This window comes from Hippocampus bargibanti, linkage group LG02 (assembly GCF_051943395.1).
Source record: "Hippocampus bargibanti isolate YZ-2025 linkage group LG02, ASM5194339v1, whole genome shotgun sequence".
NCBI lineage: Eukaryota > Metazoa > Chordata > Actinopteri > Syngnathiformes > Syngnathidae > Hippocampus > Hippocampus bargibanti.
The window spans coordinates 6,058,017-6,068,673 of NC_142735.1; the positions used below are offsets into that span (position 1 = coordinate 6,058,017).

General features: G+C 39.1%; 1 long non-coding RNA gene across 1 annotated transcript; it reads left to right on the forward strand.

The window, feature by feature from the left end:
• Positions 1 to 4,428: 4,428 nt before the first annotated feature.
• LOC148901330 (uncharacterized) lies at positions 4,429 to 6,235 on the forward strand. The gene is made up of 2 exons (XR_016117823.1): positions 4,429 to 4,930; positions 5,447 to 6,235. It is a non-coding gene; the product is annotated as an uncharacterized LOC148901330 (long non-coding RNA).
• The last annotated feature ends 4,422 nt before the right edge of the window (positions 6,236 to 10,657 follow it).

Consider the following 10,657-nt stretch of genomic DNA (forward strand, 5'->3'; position numbering starts at 1 on the left):
TGATAAATACAGTTACCATAAATTGTTGAAGTTCCATTCCAACGTCCATCCATCCATTGTCTACACCACTTCTCTTGTTCAAGATCATGGATGCTAACTAACTTCGGATAAAAGGTGGGGTAAACCCGCGGCTTGTCACCAGTCAATGTACATTTTGAGCATGGCATGATTCGAACTCACTTTCACTCCGTCACTCGGTAAGAACTGAAGGCACATGAGCCACAATGACAGAAGTCAGGCAAAAGCACAACACTATCAGTGACTCCAACTTTACACCCCAAATCTCCTCCCTATAGTACCACGATGCACGACTATTATCTACTCATGTTGCATTAACATGTTTTACTTGAAATGTACGGTACCACATTGTACTCACCAGAGATGTTACACGTTTGTCAACAAACTCCTTCTCTTTTGTTATCAGTGTTGATCTGTCAGAGTGACGTAGTTATGTGGCCATTGTGAAAGTAATGAATAAATGTTTTCCCCCAAACCCAGCCAGGAACAAGTGTTGTCCAAATTTTCCTCACAATGTCCAGGTGGTGACCTTCTGACAGTAAATCCAAAATCGAATTGGTTCATTTTAAGTAATACTAATTAGATTTCCTGTTGTATCAATTGTGTGACGTCTGCAGTCCTGTGTCTGAATACCCCAGTAAATATTATGTTATGTATTAAGCTGAAATCTTATTGAACAAAAAAAAATACTAATAATAATAAACCCCAAAGTGAACTTGCACCCCCAACAACCACAATATTAAATGAAGACACATGACTGTTGTAAATAAAGTAATACAAAGTTGTCGATGCGGATCAGTGCTTTTGGTATTGTTTAGGCCATTAGAGAAGGCTGCGAAAGCTGGACGGCATGCCTTTGATGTACAGTAAAGTATCGTTATATGGATATTCTCGGGAGTCGGAAAAATATATCGATATAACCGGACTATCGATATATCCGATCCTGCGGCATGTAATTTTTCTTCTTGCGTTCATAGAAATAGTATCGTAATAAGCAGTACTATCGATATAACCGATATCGATATAACGAGACTTTATTGTATATGCATTCTAAACACATCATCTGAAAACTCAATATGGATGCTTATATAAAAAATGTTAAGACTTTCATGGCAGCCTATGCATAGTGATTTCTCAGTATGTAGGAGAAAAGTTTCCTGTGCCTTCCTTGAGTGGACATGTGGGCCAGGGCAAACTGGATCGCAGCTCAATAGAAGCTGTAATTAGATGTAATTTACGAGGCAAATCCTCCCCAGCGATTCCAGCTGTGATGAATTCCCCGGCCACTTGGAAAGAAAATAAAGTTTTCCGACGTGGTGCATGGCCTTCAAATAAACCACGGCATGGCTATGATAGGTTCTTCCCCACTGTTTTGCCCACCTTGTGTCTGAAAGTCACATTGTGTGATGCATACGAAAGCGCAGGTGTCACTATTTCCATCCATAAAGATTAGAGTTAGTATGACCCAAGCCGCCATAAACACAATAAAAGGTGCATGAAAGGCATTCACATAGTTGATGGTAATGCGTAGATGTTAGTGCTTACTGCATCTGAAAATGGGATTTCGGATCTCGGGATGCCATTTTCTCAGTCAGTCATTCGGAATTCAGACCGGTGCAATTTGAGCACATCAATTTGGAGTCTAATGTTTCTTAAGCAACTAATGGACTCTTCAGCACAACGAAAATTGCTTCCTAATGATCAGAGGAAGTTTGATGGCTGAATCTAAGTTGATTAGCTCACTAACATGAATATAATAAGGGATTAGCCTTTAAGTGTGATCACATTTTCCCCCCAATTATCTTGTATCTTAGCAACTAACTGCAAGCTATTGGTTTGTAGTATAGAATGCCCTTGTTTCTTGCGCTAAAAATATGGTACAAATGAAGCCTCTGGAAGTTAATCGCATAGTGTAACCATTTTATTTTGGATATGATTGATTTTCGTCTTAGCCAGCCAGGTCACAGAATGATGTTCAAATCTCAAACACTTTTTTAAACATGGTTAAATAAGGTGGATTAATTAATAGATTGATTCGAGGTGCTTGTGTCGGTGTTTCGTTATTTAAAGATAACTAATTCATGGCTCACAAATATACTGCCAAAGCAAGTTCAAATGATCACACTTGCCAGTGACGTTGTGTAATTATCATACCAGACCGTTATGAAAGCCTTGTCGTAAAGTTAGTCATACGACCACAAAACTGTAGGCTTATTTCTCCCCCTTTGCAGAGCTATTTGTCTGTCTTCTGACCCTCTTGATGCACTGGTCCAAACATTTGTTCACTTGCCACTCCTATACATAAAACCACCAGTGGCGGACCGACAAGGCCTGCAAAGCCTTCAATGCTGGCCTAGAAATATCTCAATCACGGACTGGTGTTAATTATCTTTTGTCCATGAATTCTAATTAAATAATTACAAATTGTCTTTCAACTTCCTTTCATTACTGTTCCCTTGTTGCGCTGCTTCCAGATGTGTGTTTTCATATTTAGCCATATAACAATCACATTTCAGCCATAATTTGTTACCAGGGTCAGAAATCTACCTGGACACCTTCACAATCAGTTCGGCAGGTCCTGGAGCATGAAAATCAATGGCGAAACAGTTGCTTAAACAAAGCAGAGTTCGAGTTGGCAACCCAAAAGGGATATCAACGCCTGCTTGAAGGCGCTGGTTAACGTCAGATTTTTCGCAAACTATGATTGGCCTGTAAATAGCCAATCACAATTTGTGAAAACTGCTCTGATTACAAACCACTTGTGACAAGAGCATACTGGCTAGAGCTAGCACATTGTATCGGTAGAGAGCTGCATAAGCAAATATATTGTGTTGATTTAATAGCAGTTTTATCAACCCACAATGGCTGAACGAGGAGAAGAAATTGACTTGGTTGGAGATTCACTGCCATTTTCAAGACGGACTTTTTAAGAAAAAAATGAACATCATTAAGAAAGGTCGGTCAGTTATTTACTGGCTAATGGTACCCTCTAGTGGAGTAGTAGTAAATCACACTACACATTTTTCAATCTGGATCTAGTGATGAAATCCACAGCCTGCCACTGAAAACAACCAAGATAAAACCTTAATGTTAAGCGAGTGTCTTGAGCTCAGCATGGATGTCTGTGGCTAGACTCTTGCTGGGATAGTATGGTGAGTAGAAAGCTGGACCAGCAAACGAGAGACACCCCCAACCCATCTTGTACAAGCCATAATCCCCCCCGTCCCCCGCCTTTTTGCTTTCCAACTTTCTCCAGCTATTCACCTCAGTGGAGATGAATAATGAATGTGAGCAGGCACTCAGGTCAGAGGTGATGTGTCTGTGAGGGAGCAAATTCTTGCCTAATTAGTACATAAAAATCCAGGCCCATCTGCCTCTTCTCTGGGATTTGACAGAAACCTGGGCAGGAATTTGACGAGCCCGGGGATGGTGGGGGGTTGTCACTCTCTCCCAAGTGGAGAAAGAACCACAGCAGGAGCACTCACTTGGATCATAGCCTCACATCATACCGTCACTGCAGTATTGCAAATTGCAAGGCTTGAACTTTCCGGGCATGTTGATTTTAGTGCTGTGTAGACAAAAAAGACCATCAGGTATTAAAGAGCAAGAACAGCACAAAGCTCTTTTGGGTGAACTTAGTTAAAATGAGCACATGTTTTGGGTTGACACTGCGAGGCTCATAGAAATTGTCCCTCTATATACAAATGTATCTACTGGGATAGAGTCCACCATTTTTTTTAAAGATTTTATACAATTATTTTTTGAAAAATGTCTTTTGTTTCTAGTTATTCCCTTACGACTGTTACCTACTAATATGAAATACTTCATTAGTTCTCCCCAGCCATGGGATTAAAAGTTCAATTTAACGAGTTATTATTTTTGCCATAGCTTTATTTTCCTTTATTTGTTGTTTAATTGGCCTAAAATTAATTACAAATGGCTTTACAGTTTTCTGGTCAATATGCTCAGTTTTGGTTTTGACTTATATTGTATTATAATGCTAGTGGGTGTAAAAATAATATTAAATAAATAGCCTTAACACAAGCATCAAAGTTTCTTACCTAACACAATTCAATAAAATATTTCCACTACAGACATGACAGATATTTCCTTAGATCAGGGGTGCCCAATATGTTGATTGTGTTTCTGTGTACGGTATTTTTTTTTGTTCATGTTAAGGGCAATTTTGGCTGTTGCTCATCGTGGTGTGCGTTTATCTCTCGTGTGTGCATGGTTAGGTGCCCGTGTGAGTGCGTGCTTGTGTATATATACTCGCATATGTGCGATGGTGTCAATCGCTCAAGCTTGGTTGCTTCAAAAGTCGATCTTTGGTCAAAAGGGTTTGGCCTGCCCTGCCTTAGATATTGACTGAATTGTCAAAGAGATAATTTTACCCTTCCAATGGTCTTTAAGGCAAGCAAGACGTCTGAGACGACGAAACTACTTCTCGAAAGGGCCGAATTTTATTTGGCATATGGATTCATATGACAAACTGAAACCGTTTGGAATTTGCATCAATGGGGCTATTGATGGCTTTTCAAGGAAAATAATGTGGCTCGATGCCTACACAACAAGTAGTGACCCGAAGTTAATTGGAGGTTACTACATTGAAGTTGTGCACCGTTTGGGAGGTTGTCCTCGAATCGTTCGAGCTGATTTGGGGACTGAAAATGGTCATGTTAAAGGCTTCCAGCGTTTCCTGGTGCCCATACCGCCAGGCAGCACCCTTGACAGTTACTTGGATGGAGCCAGCACCGCCAATCAAAGAATTGAATATTGGTGGGGGTTTCTTCGCAGCCAATGCATGGAATTCTGGTTATCACTCTTCAAAGACCTCAGAGACAATGGCTTCTTTGATGGTGGATTTCTGGACAAAAGCATCCTGCAATTTTGTTGCATGGGACTTATTCAGGTGAGTTCATATATTCTGTAGCTCCATTTATGAAATATGTATTTTTGTATTTGAGAGGGTGTTGATGGGACACAAAAGAAGGTAAATAATCGGATAGTGGAAAGAAGATAGTGGTCTGTGTGTGTGGGGACATAGGGTGAAGGTGAAATGATCAAGGAAAAGATGAAGGAAAAGTGGGGATGGGCAGAGTAGTAAACATGAGTGACGAGTTTAAGGTAGAAAGGAGGGAGCAGGGAGAGAAAAGCAGTCTAATTCTATAATTTCTTGCTCATAAGAGCTGCTATGACTGTGCAACTCTTCCTAAATCTGTCTGTATATCACACCAAATCCAGCAGGCTGTTTAAATAAACAACTTCTTCCCTCAAGCAATTAACTCTCTAAAAAGTAACCCCAATAGAACTGTATAGTGCCTCCATTTTTTGATGAGACTAGTGCAGCTACAGGAGACAATTTCCTTGTGTGTACTACATACTTGGCAAAAAAAGATGATTCTGATTCTGATATTATTCTCAACAGGATGAGTTGGATGATACTGCCCGTGTTTGGAACAGCCATCTCATCAGGCCCTCAAAGAACATAAATGTCCCCAGTGGTCGGCCCAACGTGATGTATTCTTTACCTGAACTTTATGGCACAAGGGACTTCCTCTCCACAGTTGACAATGAACAAGTTCAACTATGCAAAAGCCAGTGTGTCTTCCGTTTAACTATGCCTTGTGATCCGGATGTATTTGTATTGTGTGCTTCCTTAATGGCCCAGTCTGGTCTGATGCCACCAAAAGAGCCGTATCAGGCTGTGAACTTGTACTTGCACCTCAGAGAGGCCCTTACTGCAATTCTAAATTAGAAGCATGATGTTTTCAGGGGTCAGAGACATTAACCTTTGGTGAAAGCATTTTTGTTTCCGTATACCAGTCATACTGGAATTATATTACATTAAAATTTAAACATGAATTACTCAAAGCAATAACCATATATTTTTTGGTGTGTGTTTGGGTGAAACCATTTTATGGCTCCTCAACTGGTTCGAAGTAACATTTAATGAAGGCTGAATCCGACGACCATTGCCATTTCTTCAACCCTTTGTTCATCATTTCTTTTATCACTTCACTTTAAATGGATTATTGGGATACATTTGAGGACGAATAATATATAGCAATCACAATTTAAATCATTTTTTGTCTGCTGTTTTTGTTACTGTATAAGGAAAGCATATTTGATCAATATGAAATGTTCATTTGTCAAATCATTCTGGGTGTCAATAAATATACTGTCTTGGTTGCTGATTTTAACCACAAATACTTAACCAATGTGGATCTGAATAGTATTCCTGCACCCCAGTACACAATCACTTGCCTGTAAATGATAACATAATTGTCACTCTTCAATTTCGTCAGCAGGTGGTGTCTTGTGTTTAAAAAAAACATGAATTATTTGGAACAAATTTTATTAACATTGACAAATTGGTATGAACAGCAATCACAAACATATAAATGGAATACAATATCAAGTACAAAAAGAATTGCTTTTGTTTGAACAGTGCAAATATTTGCAACATTACATGACATATCAACTTCAAACCTTTAGGTCAAACTGAAAGTGGCACCATATCCGAAACCATTAGGAGAATAAGTGATATGGAAAATTGAATGAATGAATAATAACCATGAAATCAATTGTAGACACAAAAGGAAAATACAACTGTAGACTGCCCTACGCAAGGTTGACCATGACAGATGTTTTACATCTCAAAGTACAAATAATGAAATGCTCCTAAACTGATGTGTGTGCATGTGTGTGTAGACATAAGAGAGTCAATCAATCAATTGCGCACTTTCTCCCACCATGTTGGTGACAGATGAATGAGCTTCACTGCATTCATCCAAATGAGATGTTGGAGTATTTTCTTTTGTGCCAATGTAAAATCTTAACAGTTTCAATTTGTTTTTTTCATAGAGTCTGCCAATTGTTTCATCTAAAGCAATGTGGTTTCCAGAAATCTGCGGTTCAAATATGGCTTTAAATGGTTGTCATGACAAAGATGCATCTCTGTTGCGAAACTCTTGGCTGCTAAACTACTCAAATTGACTAGATTGCAAACATGTTGCTTTTAACCTCACTCAGAGACATGCAATACCAAGCCCATAACCACCAAGAGTCACTCCTGATGCCCTTCCCAATGTAAGGCAGTAGTAATCCTAATTGAGTAGCACAGAAGAATTTATTGTGAGTTGCCAGATTCTGACCAACAATGATGTTCAGCACGTGGAAGTAAATTAGCACCCTGTCAAACACAATGGAGCCAGAGATGAGCAAACATATTGGGAGTGGAAAACATGACTCAACTCGAGTTGAGAGAAAGAACACACCCTTCGGCAATGGCTTTAATTAATACACTAAATTGAATTGCAATAATCGACTGGGGGACTGGCCTTATGCTCTTGAGGTATGATGATTAAACTGTTCCAGGCTCCAGTGAAGGGGTGATTGGGACCCTGGAGAATTAAGCAATAGATCCGATGGCTTCTATTTTTCATTAATTAGTCTCCGATCCATAAAACGTGTGAAAGACTTCAATGGTGAATAATTGCGGACAGTCATTTGCACCCATTCATTCTCTTTGAATGGCTTCCATGATTCATCAATGCGGTGCTGTGCACAGGCGACGATGGAAAAAAAAAGGCTTTGAGTGTTTCATACATTTTGCGGTTTGGCAGGGTTATAAAAAAGGTTAGGATCCTTTGTCAGCTGTCAAAAAGAATCAATGTTACATGGCTAGAATTTGAAAAAAGAAAAATAACCTGAAATGCCAAATTGAAAAAAAATAAATGGGGCATCATCTGCACAGCACCACTTTTGACCCAACTCAACCTAAATGATGACCCACTACAAAAGAAAGCACTCTACAAAGTGTGTCAGAAATTTTCCAGAGCAGGATATATCACAGGATATATTTTTCATCAAAACTATGAGTTTTATCCTCCATATAATCCCCAAGGATTCTCATACTCATACTCATACCCCCTGCGGCTCCACTGATTGTTCCTATTGTCCTGACTAACGACTGGCCTGATTGCCCTATTTGCCCTGGTATCACCGCATCAGCATTACCAATCCTATGTTGCCTAAGCAGGCAATTGAACCCCCCCCCCTCTTTTTTTTACTTGCCGGGCTTATTTAAAAGGGAGATTTACCCGTTTCAACATCAACGACAAGTATCATCCAATCAAAATTGTGCTTTCTGCCAACCTAGGTCAGTATCATCCAATCAAAATTTCGCTTTCCGCCGACTGCAGCCCAAACAGGAAATGAACAGCGAAAAAACGAGAATATGTATTGAGTTTTATCGGCGAGCTAGATGCAATCTTCAAAAGAATCATATATGGTTCGCGAGCCATAGGTTCCCGACCCCTGCATTAGTGGCATTCTCTGCGTTTTTGTTGACTTTTGTAGTTATGTTAGTTATGTGGTATGTTTTCTTTTCAGTTCAAAACAATGAAATTCACAATTTAACAAACATAAAAACAAACATGATTCAAAGCAATAAAACACAAGTAAAACTACACAACTAAAGACAATGCCAACAAGCCATGTCAATAGATGAATGACAAGGATGCATGAATTTACACAGCCAGCAAGAAACTAGGGTATGACACTTTAAAAGAAACGATGGGCGAGCTCAAACAGACATCAAGAGCATTTTAAGTTGGGCAATTCAACTAAATGTTTTAAGCTTCACAGTTGTGAAAATTGGCTTTCCCGCATTTCACCAGAAAGGATGAAGGGAAATAGAATGATTGTTCCTTTTATTGAACCCCAATTTCAAGTTTGATTAAAAACAAGTGCTTTCTTGGTCTCTGAGCAAACATTGTTGCCATAAATGTCAGTATTTTTTATGTGTGTGAGTACTGTTAGGTAACAGAGAAAGCTAGGATTTTTCTTTCTATCTTTTTTTTTTTAAACAGCACACAGCTATTTTGTTTGCTTAATGGACGTCATCAGATTACTCTTGCAAACCTGCCTATTTTCTCCTGCATATGTACATTCTGGTCATTTTCGAAATCCACCACAAAATCCATCATCAGTGAAAATAAACATAACATTTTGCAGACATACCAGTTAAATAGTCTGTCTCTGTAGTAGGACCTCATTGCGAATGATGCTACTTATTGTATGTGGCACAATGTCATCAACATGACTTGGATTTACAGTGTATCGCTCTGCATTACCTTGCTTTCTTTGTCCTCTGCAATGACGGACTCATCATACTTAATGATTATCATCACTCTGCTCAGAGATTGATGCCCAGTCACATAGGATATGTACTGTACAGGGTATAAAAGCATGTGGGATAATTTCTTCGGGAAAGCATTCCAGAGAGGTCTGCATAGAAAACGCAGTTTTGAAATATTTCTGAAACACTGACACTGTTTTGACTTGATTCCTAACCACTTATTCGTTTTTCTAGTGTTCTCTGTGCGTCTACTTTGGAAAATGATATGCAAATGCAACCGGAAGCACAAAGTTATTCGATGCAGGCTTCTGATTGGCTGCAGAGTATGGAAATTGCCAAACGAACCTAAATTCTGAAATTTCCAAACCAAACGAAGATTTCGAAATCGGAATAAAGCAAACGTTTGATTTGAATTTTTTTTTTTTTTTTTTCTTGAAAAAGTTGTCGGACACCCTGACGGAGACATTCTCTAAGTTTTACGCCCGACGTAAAAGTTGCACACTCCGGGCGTCCGGGCAGACGTTATTTCAAACACTGAATATACAGTAAAGTCTCGTTATAGCGATATTCTCGGGAGTCCGAAAAAATAACGATATAACCGGGACTATCGATATATCCAACCCTGCGCACATGTAATGTTCTCCTTGCGTTCATAGAAATAGTATCGTAATAAGCGGTACTATCGATATAACCGATATCGATATAACCAGACTTTACTGTATTTAAAAAGTCTGTATATGTATGGACATGACCAGAGTATGTCAACCATTCTTTTTACGGTAACTCATAGTTTTTGGAATGTCAATGCACTAAATTTAAGTAAAATTAGCATTCCTTGCGAGGCATCAAAAACATAGCATCGAGTTGTGTGAATCCTAAACAGATCCAGGTCAGTAGCCAGTATTCAATTCCTTCGTTGTTACACATTTTTAATTTGTCTATACCAGGCATGGGCAAACTACGGCCCGCGGGCCACATACGGCCCGTTAGGCTTTTTAATCCGGCCCGCCGAACTTGCCCAAATTATAGTACAAACAGTGTCTAAAACTCATGACAAAAAGTTAGCGAACAACAGGGCAGATAACTGAAAAGTTGCCCGCCCCATTTTTCACAACTTGAAGCACAATGAGACAACTAATCACATTAAAAAACATTGTAACAAAGTATAAAGTTTTTTCAAATCAAGAATGCACCTACTACAAATACTACCTTGCTTAATTTGCGGTAAATGTGCATGGCTGTAGATTTTGCTGCAGTAGTCGATTGTCATTGTGGTGCACAATGCAACGTTTGCATTGCTTCCTACGAGCCACTAAGCCCCTTTCATAAGTCTCACGTACACTTTACAGTCACGGTTTAATGTAAATTTACGTTTTGTAGCGTCACATACAGTAAAGTCTCGTTATATCGATATCGGTTATAACGATAGTACCGCTTATTACGATATTATTTTCATTTCCCTTGCACATTTCTAGTCTTTTTATGTATAATTAG